The following is a 20,106-nucleotide window of genomic DNA, read 5'->3' as shown; positions in this document are numbered from 1 at the left end:
GCTGCATTGATGCTAATTGGTGAAGTTTGGGAAGGAGCCGCTTTGGAGTTAGTCGATAAAAAAGACATACCGGCTAAACCTAGAGCACATGCATGGATACCGGCAAACCCTCCTGATCCTGAGTCAATACTAGAGAGACTAAAAGAATGTAACCCAGATCTTCCAACCGCCGATTGGAAGGTTGGTCGTTTGGATGAGGTGGATGGACCAAGACGACATGCGGTGTTTATATTAAACATAGAGTCGCTGTCACATCTAGCCCAGAACCAAGGACGCGTAAGTTATGGCTTTCATGATATCCATATGAAGGTATACAAAAGCGATCAGCCAAAGGATACCGAAACGGACAAGCATCCGGTAGAGTCAGCAGTGAAAAAATCTCCTAGCGAAGCCGAAGGAGACATAAAACCTACAGACTATGGTGAAAATCATATGCGGGAAGTTTCTACAGGCTCAAGCCTCACCAAAGCTGAACCGCGGACTGTTGCGAGAGTCACCGAGATCTGTGAAGAGGAAGCCCTTGATGACTCAATTGAATCGGCTGATGTGACGGTGGTTGAAAATTTGGATGGTTCTACGGTTCCTCCAGATAAATCTTCACCATTGTAAGCCCGCTTGTGCTGCCTTAAAAGTTCTCCTGATGAAAGGAGACATAGATATAGTTCTTATTCAAGAACCATACATATATAAGAACAAGATCTGTGAATTAAGCACTCCGGGTTTCAAACTTTTGCATAATACCGGTAACGATATAAATCGAGCATGTATAATTGCTAAAAACGAACTAAACTTGTTTCTGCTTCCTTCATTGAGCAATGCAGACACTGTCGTAGCCAGTCTAGAGATATCCACATGCAAATATTGGGTATCTTCGGTCTACATGGGACATGATAGGGATATGCCACCCTGTGCCGTTAAGACCTTAGTTGAGGAGTCACTAAAAACAAAGACAAAACTCATTATGGGATGCGATGCAAATGCACATCATAGTATTTGGGGAAGTAGTGATACTAATGCAAGGGGAGAGTCGCTAATAGAGTTTATTTTGCGTACTAACCTGGTAGTTTGCAATAAGGGAGATGCACCAACCTTCGTCACCAGGAACAGACAAGAGGTTTTGGACGTAACGTTGACCTCTCCGGAACTGAATGATAAGATATCTGAGTGGCAAGTTTTGAGGGAACATAGCTTCTCAGATCATCGCTACATCAGTTTCAGATTGGCTGTTCGTACTTCAAAGACCATATTTCCGCCAAATGTTAGGAAAGCTGATTGGAATAGGTATAGGGAATCGTTCAATTTGATGATACCGGAAGTGCCGGAGACAAATATGAGTACTGTGCAAGATATCGAACACGCAGTGGAGCGGATTACTAAGGCCTTCAACATTTCACTGAAAGCTGCATGCCCTAGAGGAAAGCCAAGGGGAAAAAATCGGCCGCCATGGTGGACTACGGAGTTAAGTAATATGAGGAAATCCTGCAGGAAGCTCTTTAACAAAGCAAAGTCCACAAGAGCTCCGGAGGATTGGGACACTTACAAGATGAATCTGAGAGAATATAAACGAGAACTGAGAAGGTCTCAACAAAACTCTTGGGATGATTACTGTAGCAGTATTGAGAATTCGTCAGAGGCTTCCAGACTACGGAAGGTACTAGCATCCACTAACACCGCTCCAGGTTTCATTAAAACATCGGAGGGAAATTGGACAACGTCCAGTGAGGAGACGTTGGAGGTACTTTTGGACACACACTTCCCTGGAAATCAGACGGTTGAACCATGTTCCGGCGGTGTAACAGAGGCTCAGCGATCATTTCCTATCGAGGAAATTGTGTCGGAATCTAGAATAAAATGGGCTTTAAATAGCTTTGGACCATTCAAATCCCCCGGACCTGATGGAATTACTCCGGCGGAGTTACAGGCAGTGGCTGAAAGAATTATCCCCTGGTTGACGGTGATATATAAACAATGTGTAAACTTGGCATATATTCCAGAAAAGTGGAGGGAAACAAAAGTCGTCTTCATACCTAAAGCAGCAAAAGCCTCTCACTCGAGTGCGAAGGATTTCCGACCAATCAGCTTATCCTCATTCCTACTTAAGACCCTGGAGAGGATGATAGACATGTATCTTAGAACTAGCGTGGATTCAGGTTTGCTCTCGAAACGACAGCATGCATACTCGAAGGGCAGGTCTACTGAGACCGCATTGCATGAACTGGTCAGCTTTATTGAAAGCTCACTATCTGTCAAAGAATACACAATCGTGGCGTTTCTAGACATCGAAGGGGCGTTCAATAATGTCCATCCGAGCTCGATATTAAATGGACTGACAACTCTGAATGTTGATCCAGGTATACTTAGGCTGTTAGACGAACTTCTAACGAAGAGACGTATTTCAGCCACACTAGGGCAAGCAAACATACAAAGGTATGTGAACAGAGGCACTCCCCAAGGAGGAGTTCTATCACCTCTTCTTTGGAATGTTGCTATAAACAACCTTCTGGTTTCTCTAGAAAAAGAAAGGATAAAAGTGGTGGCATACGCAGATGATGTGGCGCTAGCAGTCAGGGGAAAATTCCCATCCACAATCAGAGATATTATACAGAGAGCTCTCCGGATGACTGAGAAATGGGCGAAAGATAATGGTCTTGGTGTAAATCCAGCAAAGACAGAAATAGTCATGTACTGCAAAGATCGCAAAACTCCCACGGTTAGGCGCATTTCCTTAGGGGGTACTGAAATTCCCTTTGGTGAGTGTGCAAAATACCTTGGCGTTATTTTGGACAGGAAGCTGAATTTTAGGCTTAATATTGAAGAGAGGGCGAGAAAAGCCACGGTAGCTTTGTACTCGTGCAAAAAGGCAATAGGGAAAAAGTGGGGACTAAGACCAAAAATTGTGCATTGGCTATACACGGCAGTGGTTAGACCTATAATGCTATATGGTGTTGTAGTCTGGTGGCCGGCACTTCAGAAACCGACTTGTTTAGATAAAGTTCAGCGTATGGCGAGCTTATGTATCTCAGGCGCATTTAGTAAGACAGGAACAGACTCCCTTAATGTCATGCTACATCTATTGCCTTTAGACATTTTGGCCAAACAGTCAGCTGCAACAACGGCTGTGCGGTTGCGCGAGCTATCGCTGTGGTCGGAAAAAATGTACGGTCATAGTTCGGTCCTCAAAGTAATGCCAGATGTGCCTAACGTAGTGGATTACACCCTGGCAAAACCACTTTTCGACAAAAAGTTTGAAACTCTAATTCCCAACAGTGAGGCGTGGTGTACACAGACCCCGGGGAATAAAAGATATATAGATTTCTATACTGATGGCTCCAAATTGAATGGACAAGTGGGGTTCGGAGTATATTCTAAAGATCTGGAAATTCGAATAGCGAAAAGATTACCTAATCACTGTAGTGTTTTTCAGGCTGAAATATTGTCAATAAGAGAGGTGGTGAATTGGCTGAGAAGTAATGTTCCAACAAATATTGGCATTAATATATACTCAGACAGTCAACCTGCAATAAAATCCTTGGACTCTGTGTTCCTTAACTCAAAAACGGCCATAGACTGCCGCAAATCTCTCAACGAGATGGCTGAGCAGTACAATATTCACCTAATATGGGTGACTGGTCATAGGAACATACCGGGGAACTGTGAAGCGGATGTGTTAGCAAGGCTAGGAACTACCTTACATATTCCAGGGGAACTAGAATCTGTTGGTATGCCTCTGGCCACCTGCAAGCTCTTACTGCGTGAGAAGGCTGTTATGATGGCCAATATTCGATGGGAAAATTGCAAGGGTTGTAACGACACCAAGCAAATATGGCCCCATTTAAACTTAAACCGCACACTAGATATGCTAGTGTTCTCAAGGCGTCAGATAGCACTCCTAATATCTGCTATAACGGGTCGCTGCCTGATAGGCGAATTTGCAAAAACTATAGGTGCGAAGTATAATGACTATTGTATAAGCTGTCATGACGTGGAGGAAAAGGAATCAATTAAACACCTCTTGTGTGAGTGTCCTGCTTTTTGTGTAAGGCGTAAGCGAATTTTAGGAGCATATAGCTTTAGATTACAGGCTGACCTGGAAAACGTTAACTTAAGCAGTTTGTTAATGTTTTTGGAGCAATCTGGTTGGTTCCACAAAAGTAAATAATAGAGAAGGTTCAGTGGTTAAGACTAGAAGTGCCCATATGTAATAGGTACTTTTAGTTAAATGTGGTATCACAATGGACTGAATAGTCTAAGTGAGCCTGAAATTTAATCGGGCTGCCACTTTAACCTAACCTAACCTAGTTAACTTTAACTTTAATTTCAATTTTAACTTTAACTTTGATTTAAATGTTAACGTTAGTTTTAATTTTATTTTGAATTTTAATTTAAAGTAAAAATGAATTAATTAATTTTAATTTTTAAAATTTAATTAGCTTTAATTTTAATTCAAAATTTAATTTCACTATTAATTTTTATTTTATTTCAATGTTTATTATATTATATTTTAATAATAATTCTAATTTTAACTTTGATTTCTATTTTATTTTCAATTTGAAGTTTATTTTCAATTTTAATTTTTGTTAGTTTCGATTAGAATATAAATTTTATTGTTAATTAAAATTTTAAATTTAAATTTGATTTACATTTTAATTTGATATTTCTTATATTATTTTGATTTTTATTTCAATTTTAATTTGGATTTTAATTTTATTTTTAATTTCAATTTTAATTTTGATTTAAATGTTATTATTAATTTTAACTTAATTTTAATTTTAGGAAATGTAGGGCCCTTGCTTTAATTTAAATTTTATTATTTAATTTTATCTTTAATTGAAATGAAAAATTTTTTTTAATTTTAATTTTATTATTAATTTTAACATTAATTATACCCACCACCATAGAATGGTGACGGGGGTATAAGAAGTTTGCCATTCCGTGTGTAACACATCGAAATATCGATTTCCGACTATATAAAGTATATATATTCTTGATCAAGGAGAAATTCTAAGACGATATAACGATGTCCGTCTGTCTGTCTGTCTGTTGTAATCACGCTACAGTCTTCAATAATGAAGCAATCGTGCTGAAATTTTGCACAAACTCGTCTTTTGTCTGCAGGCAGGTCAAGTTCGAAGATGGGCTATATCGGTCCAAGTTTTGATATAGTCCCCATATAAACCGACCTCCCGATTTGGGGTCTTGGGCTTATAGAAATCGTAGTTTTTATCCAATTTGTTGAAATTTGAAATCTAGAGGTATTTTATGACCATAAATAGGTGTGCCAAAAATGGTGAGTATCGGTCCAGGTTTTAGTATAGCCCCCATATAGACCGATCTCCCGATTTTACTTCTTGGGCTTATAGAAACCGCAGTTTTTATTCAATTTACCTGAAATTGGAAATCTATAGGTATTGTAGAACCACTAATACGTGTGTCAAAAATTGTGAGTATCGGTCCATATTTTGGTATAGCACCCATATAGACCGATCTCCCGATTTTACTTCTTGGGCTTATAGAAACCGCAGTTTTTAGTCAATTTACCTGAAATTTGAAATCTAGAGGTAGTTTATGACCATAAAGAGATGTGCCAAAAATGGTGAGTATCGGTCCATGTTTTGGTATAGCCCCCATATAGACCGATCTCCCGATTTTACTTCTTGGGCTTATAGAAACAGCAGTTTTTATTCAAAATTGGAAATCTAGAGGTATTGTAGGACCACAAATACGTGTGCCAAAAATTGTGAGCATCGGTCCATGTTTTGGTATGGTCCCCATATAAAACGACCTCCCGATTTGGGGTCTTGGGCTTATAGAAATCGCAGTTTTTATCCAATTTGTCTGAAATTGGAAATCTAGAGGTATTTTAGGACCATAAAGAGGTGTGCCGAAATTGGTGAGTATCGGTCCATATTTTGGTATAACCCCCATATAGACCGATTTCCCGATTTTACTTCTTGGGCTACTAGAATCAAAAGTTTTTATCCAATTTGCCTGAAATTGGAAATCTAGAGGTATTTTATGACCATAAAGAGGTGTGCCACAAATGGTGAGTATCGGTCCATGTTTTGGTATAGCCCCCATATAGACCGATCTCCCGAGTTTACTTCTTGGGCTTATAGAAACCGCAGTTTTCATTCAATTTACCTGAAATTGGAAATCTAGAGGTATTTTCGGGTCATAAAGAGGTGTGCCGAAAACGGTGAGTATCGGTCCATATTTTAGTATAGCCCCCATAAGAACGATCTCCCGATTTAACTCCTTGGGTTTCTAGAAACCGTAATTGTTATCTGATTTGCCTGAAATTGTAAATATTCACAAAAACGTGTATCGGATTAAGTTTTTATCGGTCCATTTGGTAATGCCTCCATATAGACCGACTTCACTTCTTGAGGCTGTAGAAGGCGCACTGATCATGAAAATTGCTTGAAATCAAGACGTTGCTTCAAATCAAGACATTAATTTACAAGAGATGTTAATGATTCCTCTAAAACTCAAACAAAAATGGTTCTTATAAATCCAGAATCTGATATAGTCCTCATAGGTGAAATCTTTATTTATCTTCGGGAAGTGTCCTCAATCCCTCCTGAAATTTCAAAGGAAACCCTAATATTTATTTCATGGTGGTGGGTATTTAAGATTCGGCCCGGCCGAATCTTAAATACTTGTTTTCATATTAATTTTAGTCTTAACTCCAATTTTAATTTTATTATTAATCTTAATTTTATTATTAATTGTAACTTTATATTTAATGACGATTTAAATTTAAATTTTATTATTAATTTAACTTTATATTTAATGTTGATTTAAATTTTAATTTTTATTATTAGTAATTAATTATTAATTAAAACTTTAATTCCTATTTGCTAATTAATTTTAAGCTTAATTTTAATTTTATTATTTGAATCATAAATGTTTTAATCTTAATCTTAATTTTAATGTTTATTATTAATACTTAATTATAACTTTAATTCCAATTTTCTAATTAATTTAAACTTTTTTTATTACGTATTATAAATTTTAACTTTAATTTTGATTTTAATTTTAGTCTTAACTGCAATTTTAATTTTATTATTAATCTTAATTTTATTATTAATTTTAACTTTATATTTAATGTTGATTTAAATTTTAATTTTAATATTAATTTTAACTTTATATTTAATGTTGATTTAAATTTTATTTTTTTTTTAATCTTAATTTCTATTATTAGTAATTAATTATTAATTATAACTTTAATTCCTATTTGCTAATTAATTTTAAGCTTAATTTTAATTTTATTATTTGAATCATAAATGTTTTAATGTTAATTTTAATTTTTTTATTAATAATTAATTATAACTTTAATTCCAATTTTCTAATTAATTTATACTTTTTTATTATGTATTATAAATATTAACTTTTTTAACTTAATTTTAGTTCAATTTTAATTTAAATATAGGCGAAGCCCTACATATTTAATTTAATTTTGGTTTTTATTTTATTATTAATTATTTTAATCGTAATCTTAATTTTAATTTTTATTATTAATAATTAATTATAACTTTAATTCCAATTTTCTAATTAATTTTAACTTTTTTTATTACGTATTATAAATTTTAACTTTAATTTTGATTTTAATTTTAGTCTTAACTGCAATTTTAATTTTATTATTAATCTTAATTTTATTATTAATTTTAACTTTATATTTAATGTTGATTTAAATTTAAATTTTAATATTAATTTTAACTTTATATTTAATGTTGATTAAAATTTTATTTTTTTTTTTAATCTTAATTTCTATTATTAGTAATTAATTTTTAATTATAACTTTAATTCCTATTTGCTAATTAATTTTAAGCTTAATTTTAATTTTATTATTTGAATCATAAATGTTTTAATGTTAATGTTAATTTTAATTTTTTTATTAATAATTAATTATAACTTTAATTCCAATTTTCTAATTAATTTATACTTTTTTATTATGTATTATAAATTTTAACTTTTAACTTTTTTAACTTAATTTTAGTTCAATTTTAATTTAAATATAGGCGAAGCCCTACATATTTAATTTAATTTTGGTTTTTATTTTATTATTAATTTTAAGCCAATTAAAAGCATTTTTATTTTTATTTTAATTAATTTAATTTTTGTTTAATTATTGTTAGTTTAAAAATAAATAATTTTTTGTTTATAATTTTATTATTAATTTCAATTTTAATTTTAACTTTAAATTTTATTTAATTTAAATTAGTTTACCTTCTAGGCGAACAAATTTGCCATGTTCAACAAATTTTCCTTCCCACTGTATCTATGGCACGGTAAGAGGATGTAAATGCCCAAAAGATTTTTATTTAGAGATAAATGGAAAGGAAATAAAACAAAGAACAAGAACAACAAAAATCTCTACAGCATGAGTTATTTGGCCATTGAGGCTTAGTAGCGACAACGAGATGGGAAAAGAGTTCTTCAACAAGAATTCCAAGTACCGGAGATTTTCGGACTTAAAGAGTGGATGTGATGGTGAAGCATTGTCCAATTCCAATCCACTTTAATTTCAAGTTGTAGCAACAAGAGTCCTAGCGGGATGGCAAAACAAGTAATTTATTAATTTAGTTAAGTACCCTACAAAATTCCCTCCAAGAAATACAAAAGTACTCGGATTATTTTACTTCTTGTTATTACGATATTCAGTCCAGTTTTTTGTTTACCAGATTTGTGAGATTTCTTTGGAGCTCTACATTTAATGAAAATTCATGGATATAAAAGCTACAGCTACAGCACAGAACACTTGCTGATGCTGATGCTGCTGCTACTGGAGATAACTTCAAGACTCAACTTGAACTCTTGTGGTTCATTGTCTGGTTTTGTGTTTCCAAGCCAAGTGAACTTCAACTCAATCAACAGACATAGGCACCCAGGATGTTCACTGAGAGGTCTTTTGTAATGCTTTAACAAAAGCTTGGCCGTGATTTTCTTTTCCTGGAGAGGAGTCGCTACTACTACTACATAAAATTATTTTGTCATCTAAAGTGCTTTGCTTACACTTAGAGAAAATATATTTTTACCGCTGATTTTTTGACATAGACAATGCTTTTGTCAAGTGATTTCTGGGATTTACATACATTAGCAAATGAGGCAGTTCTAAACATTAATTTTTATTTTAGTGAAATGAAAATAAGTTTTTTTTTTAGTGTATCCTTTAATTAAAGAACCGGTGAAATTTCTACATGAGTATATTTTCTTTTGACTCTTGTGGTCTTACAATGCAAAGCAAACGCAATACATTTGTTGTCTGTTTCTTTTCTGGTATCTGGTATTATTAGCGGCGTTTTTACTTTTCACGTATTTGATTTTTGCCCCGTACTGACAGACGTTACCACAATCATTACCGTATTTAGGCCCTATATAATTTAATACAATTGTAGTAGCCGTAATAATAAGGCCACTTGAGCACGTTTTCTGTGGGCTTCTTTAGTGAATACTTGAAGTACCAGTATATGAATGCTGACGATGAACAAAACATTGCATAGTGAATATGTGACTTTAATATGAAATGCAAGTGAATTTTAGTAAAGATTCAATATTAGCCTTAAAGATATAGGCATTCTTTTCTGGGCGAAGAAGTAATGCCCAGAATAAAAATATAATTATATGTTCCCTCGAATTGATTTTTTAAGCCAGCGAAGTTTTTTTTGCATGTTTTTGTTTTTTAATTATAAAAATGCTAAATTATAAACAAAAACATTTATTTTGTTTAGTTTATTTTTTAATATTTTTTTTTACATTTTTTTTGACCCAAGAAGTAATGCCCAGAATAAAACCATAATTATATGTTTCCCCGAATTAATTTTTTAAGCCAGCGAAGTTTTTTTTGCATCTTTTTTTAAATTATAAAAATGCTAAATTGTAAAAAAAAATATTTATTTTGTTTAGTTTATTTTTTAATATTTTTTTTACAATTTTTTGACCCAAGAAGTAATGCCCAGAATAAAAACATAATTATATGTTCCCCCGAATTGATTTTTTAAGCCAGCGAAGTTTTTTTTGATTTTTTTTTAATTATAAAAATGCTAAATTGTAAAAAAAATAATTATTTTGTTTAGTTTATTTTTTAATATATTTTCTAAAATTGTTTGACCCAAGAAGTAATGCCCAGAATAAAAACATAATTATATGCTCCCCCGAATTGATTTTTTAAGCCAGCGAAATTTTTTTTGTAAAAAAATATTTATTTTGTTTAGTTTATTTTTTAATATTTTTTTTTTTTTTTTTTTAATTTTTTTGACCCAAGAAGTAATGCCCAGAATAAAAACATAACTATTTGTTACCCTAAAATGATTTTTTAAGTCATCGAAGCTTTTTTAACTATAAAACAAATCAAATTTTTTTAAATTATAAAAATGCTAAAATTTAAAAAAAAAAATATTTATTTTGTTTAGTTAATTTTTAAATTTTTTTTTTTAACAATTTTTCCTCAGCCCAATAATTTTTTTGTTTTTTTTTCAAAAATTTTATGAACTATACATGTGTATAAAAATCAACGACTGCTAACTGAAGTAGAAAGAAATAATTCTCGAAAATATTTAGAATAAACTACAATGTGGTTAGTATGCTAATCATTTGGTGCAAACAATTTTTTTTTTATAATTTTATGAGACCGAATTTATTTTTGCTGGTTCTCTGAGAAATAAGTGCTAATAAATTGTCGTTATTGGAAAACTATACTATATAATCCTCAAATAACAAAATACAATTTAGTTAAAATTTAGTTAAAGAATCACCTCCTGAGTCGATCTAACATAGCTCTTGGTGTCCATCCGTCCGTCTGTACATGTATTTGTTGTTCGCAGGATTCCGGTGGCATTTATTAACCAATTTTGGTGAAATTTAGCATAGAGTGTTTTTTTTTTTTGGCACGAAGACGAATGCTATAGTATTCTCGATGATTCGGGAGATTTGGAAATAAAATTTTGAGAAAATTTTCTATAGAAATAAATTTTTAATTTTTTTTTTTTTTTTTTGCAAAAATTTTCTATAGAAATATTTTCCAAACATTTTCTATAGAAAAAAAAATGTCCAAACATTTTCTATAGAAATAAAAATAAAAATAAAATTTTGACAAAATTTTCTAAAACAAATAAAATTTTGGAAAATTTTTCTATAAAAAATAAAATTGTAAAAAAATTTTCTATAAAAAAAAATTTTGGAAAATTTTTCTATAAAAATTAAATTTTGACAAAATTTTCTATAGAAAAAAAAAATTTGACAACATTTTCTATTGAAATAAAATGTTGACAAAAATGTTTGCTGAAACAAAATTTTGACAATATTTTCTATGGACTTTTTCTATAGAAATAAAATTTTGAGAAAATTTTCTATAGAAATAAATTTTTGAGAAAATTGTCTATAAAAATAAATTTTTGAGAAAATTTTCTATAGAAATAACTTTTTGAGAAAATTTTCTATGGAAACAAAATTTTGAAAATATTTTCTATGGAAATAACAGGTTGGCTGATAAGTCCCCGGTCTAACAAAGAACAACATATTTTTTTTTTTCAAAATTCGTTTTTACTATTCAACATAGTTCCCTTCAAGAGCGAGATACAACGATTGTAACGACCTTCCAATTTTTTGATACCATTTTCGTAGTACTCCTTCGGTTTTGCCTCAAAATAGGCCTCAGTTTCGGCGATCACCTCTTCATTGCAGCCAAATTTTTTTCCTGCGAGCATCCTTTTAAGGTCTGAGAACAAGAAAAAGTCGCTGAGGGCCAGATCTGGAGAATACGGCGGGTGGGGAAGCAATTCGAAGCCCAATTCATGAATTTTTGCCATCGTTCTTAATGACTTGTGGCACGGTGCGTTGTCTTGGTGGAACAACACTTTTTTCTTCTTCATATGGGGCCGTTTTGCCGCGATTTCGACCTTCAAACGCTCCAATAACGCCATATAATAGTCACTGTTGATGGTTTTTCCCTTCTCAAGATAATCGATAAAAATTATTCCATGCGCATCCCAAAAAACAGAGGCCATTACTTTGAGTCTTTCCACGCTTCGGAGACGGTTCACCGGTCGCTGTCCACTCAGCCGACTGTCGATTGGGCTCAGGAGTGTAGTGATGGAGCCATGTTTCATCCATTGTCACATAGCGACGGAAAAACTCGGGTGTATTACGAGTTAACAGCTGCAAACGCCGCTCAGAATCATCAACACGTTGTTGTTTTTGGTCAAATGTGAGCTCGTGCGGCACCCTCTGATATCTTTAAGGCCTCTGCTATCTCGATCAACTTCATTTTACTGTCATTCAAAATCATTTTGTGGATTTTTTTGATGTTTTCGTCGGTAACCACCTCTTTCGGGCGTTTTTGGTCAAATGTGAGCTCGCGCGGCACCCTCTGATATCTTTAAGGCCTCTGCTATCTCGATCAACTTCATTTTACGGTCATTCAAAATCATTTTGTGGATTTTTTTGATGTTTTCGTCGGTAACCACCTCTTTCGGACGTCCACTGTGTTCACCATCCTCCGTGCGCATTTCGCCACGCTTGAATTTTGCATACCAATCAATTATTGTTGATTTTCCTGGGGCAGAGCCCTGAAACTCATTATCAAGCCAAGTTTTTGCTTACACCGTATCTTTCCCTTCAGAAAACAGTATTTTATCAAAACACGAAATTCCTTCTTTTCCATTTTTTCACAATAATAAAAGTTGCTTCACAAAAGACGCTCTATGTCAAAAACTAATTGACTTACAGACGTCAAATTTTGACACGAATCATTTGAAGGTTGGTACTATATAAAAATGCATTTAATACTAGATAATACTAGTGTCAGACCGGGGACTTATCAGCCAACCTGTTACAATTTTGACAATATTTTCTATGGACATTTTCTATAGAAATATAATTTTGAGAAAATTTTTTACAGAAATACAATTTTTACAAAATTTTCTATAGAAATAAAATTTTGACAAAATTTTGTATAGAAATAAAATTTTGACAAAATTTTCTATAGAAATAAAATGTTGACAAAATTTTCTGTAGAAATAAAATTTTGACAATATTTTCTATGGAAATAAAATTTTGAAGAGAATTTTCTTTAGAAATAAAATTTTGAGAAAATTTTCTATAGAAATAAAATTTTGAGAAAATAAAATGTTGACAAAATTTTCTGTAGGAATAAAATTTTGACAATATTTTCTATGGAAATAAAATTTTGACAATATTTTCTATGGAAATAAAATTTTGGAAAACAATTTTTTTTGCCAAAATTGTCTTCAAGTTTTGGTAGATTATTTTTGGGTCGAGTGGCAACCATGGTCACAATGCGTTTCCTTTACTAACCGATCGTCGTCAAATTTGGTGAATTCTTGGCAAATCAAGACAAGATCAAATAAGCTAGACTTTTGGTACTAGTCACAATCAATTAAATTACTTTTTATTGTAATCGAAATCGAATATTCGAGTTTAAATAAGAAATTGGAAATGTTAATGTGAAGTGGTTCTTTTTATGCTACCTAAAGTCTTAAAGACACAAGTTGATTTTTCCAAATTTGGAATAAGTTGGACAGTCGAAAGGTAGAACTCGACTATCGAAAACCTCTTTTTCGGGAGTTTCGAGTGTAATTTACTTTGGGTGTACCGAATTAATTCTGATAATTGATTGATAGTTTTGCTGTAAGTAGAGGATGCTGATGAGGAATGTGGTAATTCCGAAACGGCCGTCCATCCAACCATCTTGCAGTTATAGGGCTTTACCCCAATAAATTTGACAAATATAATTTTCCTCTGTTGATTAAGCTACACTTGTAGTTTAGTCAATGCATGGTTTAAGCTGAAAACAACAAATATCGATTCAGTCTCATTATAATTTCAGCATTATAATGAGACTAAATCGACATCAACTTCTTGAATTCGGAAAAATAACAAATTTGAAAAGTCAAATTACCGATTTTTATGAAAGTCTATCCTTGAACTGTCCAACCTATTTGGACAAATCAACTTCTGTCTTTTTGTCTTAAGGTAGCATAAAAAGATTTCTCAATTAAAACTCCAATAGTCGATTTTGACTAGTACCAAAAGTCTAACTTCTTTACTGGTTTATAATCGAAATTTTTAATCTGAAGAATTTTTAGTCTTGGAGAATTCTGTTTATTGCGTGAATTAAACGCTCTCTATGTAATTTATATAAAAATTCTGCCTACATAAAATCTAGATAAAGAAATTATCTGTTTTTATTTTCATATCCTAAGAGCCTAAGAGTCTCTTCTAGCAAATCTACTTATAAGATACAAAATATGACACCAATGATCCTTTAGGCCATAACATAATCGACTGTCAGCTATTAACCAGTTTTTCTCTTGATTATCTTAATTTAAAGATTTAATTTCTGGCCATTTTTGTTACCACATTAATTTTATTTGGAAAAGAGAAAAAAACAACAAAAACTTTATGACTTCTTGTCGTAATGTTGATGCCCAAGGTGAAGAAACATTCAGATTACTTCCTGTAATTTCAAAACACCTGCAGAGGGAAAAATTATCGCAATCCTTGCGAAGAGAACAATTATAATAAATTACAGTGAGCGGAAGTTAATTTCATCAGTGTTTTAACACTTACGCACTCTCTTGCACAAACACACACACACATACGCATACAAAAGCAAAGAAATGAAATTTCCGAAGGTTTTATCCATACCACACATGCCAAGCTGTTAAAGCCCATAACTTTGATTTTTTGGTGTTGTTGTTTTTAATTTCCGTTTCTTTGGCTTTTGCTATAGTTGTTGTTGCTGTTGTTGTTGTCACACCTTGAGATTAGAGTAAACCTAACACTGTTGCTTATAAGTGATTTTTAATTGACTACTTTTCGCACCTTTTTTCATCGCACCATTCAATACCAAAGCACACAGCACACTTCAGCATAAGTCAGCATATCAAAGAACACACACAAACACAGTTCACAGCATGACGTATGAGTAATAATGATTTTAATTTTAAATGGCTTAATTCCTTTAGCGCTTATATCAACCTAAAAGGTTTCTTTCGAATTTAGTCGCACTTTAACACTTGGTTTTAACAAGAATTTTTTATTTATTTTTTTTTTTTAACTAAAAATTTCTAATTAGTTTTTTGTTTTGGTTTAAATTTCCAAAAATTATTTTTTTATTTTTTGTTTTAAAATCCTTTTTTTAAATTTTAATTTAACGTTTTTTTAATTTTATTTTATATATTTATGCTGAATTTCTTTATTTTATTCCCAAAGTCCTAATAAACCATTAACATTAACAACGATTTTTTTTTCTGTTTTGCCGCCTTTGACAACCGTTACCGTTGAAGTGTCGTTATCAACTAAATATTCGTTCTAACGAATTTCTTCCATGTAAAACGACTTTTTCCCTGCCATAATCCCAAGTCACTTTGGTTTGTCTGTGTCTGGTTAGCTGGCTGGGTGGCTGCATGGTTTGGCTTTTATCCAAAATTATGTGTGTGCGAGCGTGTGTATGTAGCCTAGACAATGAGCAACTGTATTCAAGTGTGGGTGAGTTTATATTGGCGGCTATGTTTTTCTCATTTGTATTGGTGTTCGTAAGATATTGTTCCGGCTTCAAAAAGAAAAAGTCAACTTCAATCTATGGGATGCTTGCTATTCATGTATTTGGAGGCTATGCATCTCAATGGCTATGGCTATGCTATAAGTGTATATGTGTGTGTGTATGGCAATGTAAGCAGTCAACCTGCTTCGTTTGTTTATGGGGGTGTTCGGTTTTGTATTGTAGGAGAAAAGAATTCATTGCGTTCTCCTCGTTGCAAGAGCAAGAGCTATTGTGTAAGTTTGTTTATGTTCTCTCTTCCCATACAACAACAGGTTTTAAACATAGCAGGCGAATTGGAAAAGAGATTCCATTATAGAAAATCTAAGAGAATCTGAGTTTAATAAATTTTGAAGAGATCTTAGTTAATTGCTCTTCCAATGTTATTCAAAGAAACATTGAATGTTATTTAAATGAAGAATTTTGATAAAAAAAAATACAAATAATCACAAAATAAATCATATAATACACTCGAAAAAAGTGAACCCACACCCAGAGAAGGAATATGATGACCTCAAACATGTTTTAAGAGCAAAATTTTATTTTTGGGTGATGACCATGTAACATGGTTTTCGCAACCATGTTATTTCCTCGGAAATCATGTATCTGATTTCGGCAAGCAGGTTATATTTGACGAGAAAATAACATTTTAGTGACAAACATGTTATATGGTCACCATACAAAAATAACATTTTGCTCTTGAAACATGTTTGAGGTGATCAAATTCCTTCTCTGCGTGCATCATAAAAGAATATCACCCCGATTATTTTAGAAAAATTTCACTAAAATATTTTACTGATTAAAACATAATTCAAATAGATTAATCATTTTTCTTTTCACATTGAAGAAAATTTATAGAAAATATTGTAGAAAATAAAAAAAAAACTTTCATATTTTGAAGGAAAAAAACAAGTAAGGGATCGACTCTTGTAAACGGTTGCCACTCGAGCCAAAAAAAATCTACCAAAATTGGAAAAAAAATTACCAAAAAAATCTTATTTTGCACCGTTTCATCAAATTTTGGCGGTTATTATGAAAAAATATTTCTTCGAAGAAAGAAAAAAAGTTTTATTATTTTATGTTAGAAGTTTATTTATTATTTTATGATCACTCATAATAGCAACAATTTTTTTGTGGCGTATAAATATCCCTTGAAATGTAAATGTGTCGTAAAAAGGAAGAAAAAATGAGACTGGTGTATGGCCCAAAACGAAAATTAAACTTTTTATAGAGAATTTAGTCAACATTTTTTTATTTTTTTTATGGAATTTTCTTTTCTATAGAAAATGTTTGCACAATTTTTTTCTATAGAAAATTTTGCTAACATCTTATTTCTATAGAAAATTTTTGCAAAATTTTATTTTTGGAGAAAATTTTGTCCCAATTTTATTTCTATAGAAATTTTGTCACAATTTTATTTCTATAGAAAATTTTGTCAAAATTTTATTTCTATAGAAAATTTTTGTCAAATTTTCATTTATATAAAAATTTTTTGGCAAAATTGTATTTCTATAGAAAATTTTGTCAAAATTGTATTTCTATAGAAAATTTTGTCAAAATTTTATTTCTATAGAAAATTTTGTCAAAATTTTATTTCTATAGAAAATTGTTGGCAAGATTTTATTACGATAGAAAGTTTTTAACAAAATTTTATTTCTATAGAAAATTTTTGGCAAAATTTTATTTCTATAGAAAATTTTCTCAAAATTTTATTTTTAAATTGGTAAAATGATGTCCTTTATTTTTATAAAACATTTTTCTCATTTTTGGTTGCTATCATAAAGATAGAAATCAACCACTAACTGCAATAAAAAGAAAGTTTGGTGAAAACGAAATTTATATAAATCTTTTTTCTAAAATTTGTATAAAATTTTCTATAAAAATATCTCTGAAGACAAAACATCTGTGAGTGCTCCCCGATTCCATGTTAAGCTCAATGACAAAGGACCTCCTTTTTATAGCCGAGTCCAAACGGCGTTTTACATTGCAGTGAAACTACTTAGAGAAGCTTCGAAACACTCGGAAATGTCACCAGCATTACTTAGGTGGGATAATCCACCGCTGAAACTCTTCTTGGTGTTCGGTCGAAGGAAGAATCGAACCCATGACCTTGTGTATGCAAGGCGAGCATGCTAACCATTGCACCACGGTGGCTCCCAAACATCTATGATCAATAAATTAAACTTTATGCATCTAATAAAAGTAATTGTTTAAGATTGATCTCGTTTCTTTTGATTCTATTTAAGTTTTCTTTGGCTATACAATTTCTGCCTTGTCTGAAATTAATATGTACCGTGGTGCCTATGATTATTATTAATATTCAGTGCACATGGTGACGTATAACTGATATAGATTTAATAATAACGCATGTGGACTAATCACACGATATTTTTTCTCGCTCATCTAGAAGCTTAATTTTTTTTCTTGCTTGCGTGAAAATTTCATTTTCGTATTCTTTTTGAGTTCACAAATTCGAACCCCAACTATCTTTGAAATTTTCTATTTTTCTATCGACCAATAACTGCAATAAAAAAGTTTGTTGAAAACGATATTTATGTAAATTTTTTTTCTCTCAAATTTTTACAAAATTTTCTTTGAGAAAACAATTTCTATAACATTTTCAACAATTTCTCTGAAGACCAAAGATCTATGGTCAATAAATTTAACTTTATGCATCTAAAAGAAGTAATTGTTCAAGCTTGATTTCTTCTGTTTGAGTTTTTTTTTTGGCTATAAAATTTATGTACCATGGTGCGTATGAGTATTATTAATATGCAATGTACATGGTGACGTATAACTGATATCGATTCAATAATAATCGATTCAAGCCAGACAAATAATAACAATATTTGTCTGGCTTGAGAAAAAATTTCAATTTCAATTTCGTATTTTTATATATTTTCAGTATTTTCAGAAATTATCTATGGTGTTAAAATTTTTTGAAATTAAATTTTTGGGCAAATTTTTATAAAATTATATTTTTTCATCGTGCTACATAAATTATTTACTGTGGCTGAATCTAATATCAAAATATTGTTTCTGCTTTTTATATACACGAAAAAATGAATCTCATATATCATGCTCCTCTCAATCATTGATTCCCCTTGATTTATGCTGATTTGAAAAAAAAAAAACTGAAGCTATTCTTATTTTCACTCGTCTGATTGTCAATCAAAAATGAAAAAAAAAACACTCTTCCCTAGGGAGAAAGGCTTGAGCTGAAATTTATTATATGGTTTTGGTTAAACATAAATAATTGAAAATAAAAAAAAGCAAAACTCGTATGAAGTAAATGTGATGTTACTCCATTAAGATGGTTTGGAAGGCCCAACTCAATAATAAATTTAATATTTATGATTATTTAGCAACACACTGAGCAGAAGGGAATTACCTACTCAGTATGGGAAATGAATATCGATAATTAAGAAATGTAAAAGGAAAAATACGGAAGAATAACAGAACCCAATCCATATGCATATATGTATTTGGCAATAAAAGCAGAAATTCAAATATTGAAGTAACTAACCATAACTACAGAAACACTTAGACGATTAAAGCAAATTTCGTGGCAATTGCTGGGTGAACCTCTCATTATAAAATATACCGTACCGCGGTGCGTATGAGTATTATTAATATTCCATGTTCATGGTGACGTATGACTTTAATAAATTCACCAATAACACATTAACACCAATTACACGATAGTTTTTATCCATCGTCTTGAAGCCAAATATTTATCTGCCATATTGGAAAATATTCTGTACCGTTGTGAGTATTATTAATATCAAATGTACATGGTGACGTATAACTGATATAGATTCAACAATAATGTGGACGATATTTTGTCTCGATCATCAATATTTGTCTGGCTTGAGTGAAATTTCAATTTGGTTTTTTTTTTTTTTGAGTTCACAATTTGGAAAAATATTTGAAAAACTCTTCTGGTCTACATGGCTCTTCTCTCATTTTTAATACTAAAGCCATAACATTAATCAAGGAAATTTCGTTTAAAGTAAGAGCATAGTATATGAAACTATGCCGTACCGTAGTGTGTATTTTTTATTATTAATATTCAATGGACATGGAGACGTATGATGGATATATATTAATCAATAACGATAGTTTTTCTCCATCATCTAGAGGCCCAATATTTGTCGGCCTTGCCTGAAAATATTCTGTACCATGGTACGTATGAGTATTATTAATATCAAATGTACATGGCGACGTATAAGTGATAGAGATTCAACAATGACACATATGGACCAATCGCACAATATTTTTTCTCGATCATCTAGAAGCTCAATATTTGTCTACATTGCTCTTCTCTCATTTTTAATACAAAAGCCATAACATTCATCAAGGAAATTTCGTTTAAAGTAAGAGTATAGTATTAGAAAATATGCCGTACCGTAGTGCGTATGATTATTATTAATATTCAATGGACATGGAGACGTATGATGGATATATATTAATCAATAACGATAGTTTTTCTCCATCATCTAGAGGCCCAATATTTGTCGGTCTTGCCTGAAAATATTCTGTAC

General features: G+C 31.5%; 1 protein-coding gene across 1 annotated transcript in view; it reads right to left on the bottom strand.

The window, feature by feature from the left end:
* Nucleotides 1-15,053, bottom strand: part of sNPF-R (short neuropeptide F receptor) — a 123,536-nt gene extending 108,483 nt beyond the window's left edge. Inside the window, exon 1 of the mRNA XM_075307601.1 lies at nt 14,845-15,053. The gene's annotated coding sequence lies outside the window, so the exon portion shown is untranslated. The remainder of the gene's footprint in view (nt 1-14,844) is intronic.
* Between the last annotated feature and the right edge of the window lie 5,053 nt (nt 15,054-20,106).

The sequence above is a fragment of the Haematobia irritans genome, chromosome 4, assembly GCF_050003625.1.
Source record: "Haematobia irritans isolate KBUSLIRL chromosome 4, ASM5000362v1, whole genome shotgun sequence".
Taxonomy (NCBI): Eukaryota; Metazoa; Arthropoda; class Insecta; order Diptera; family Muscidae; genus Haematobia; species Haematobia irritans.
The sequence above is the reverse complement of the archived record's forward strand: the minus strand, read 5'-3'. Positions and strand labels throughout refer to the sequence as shown.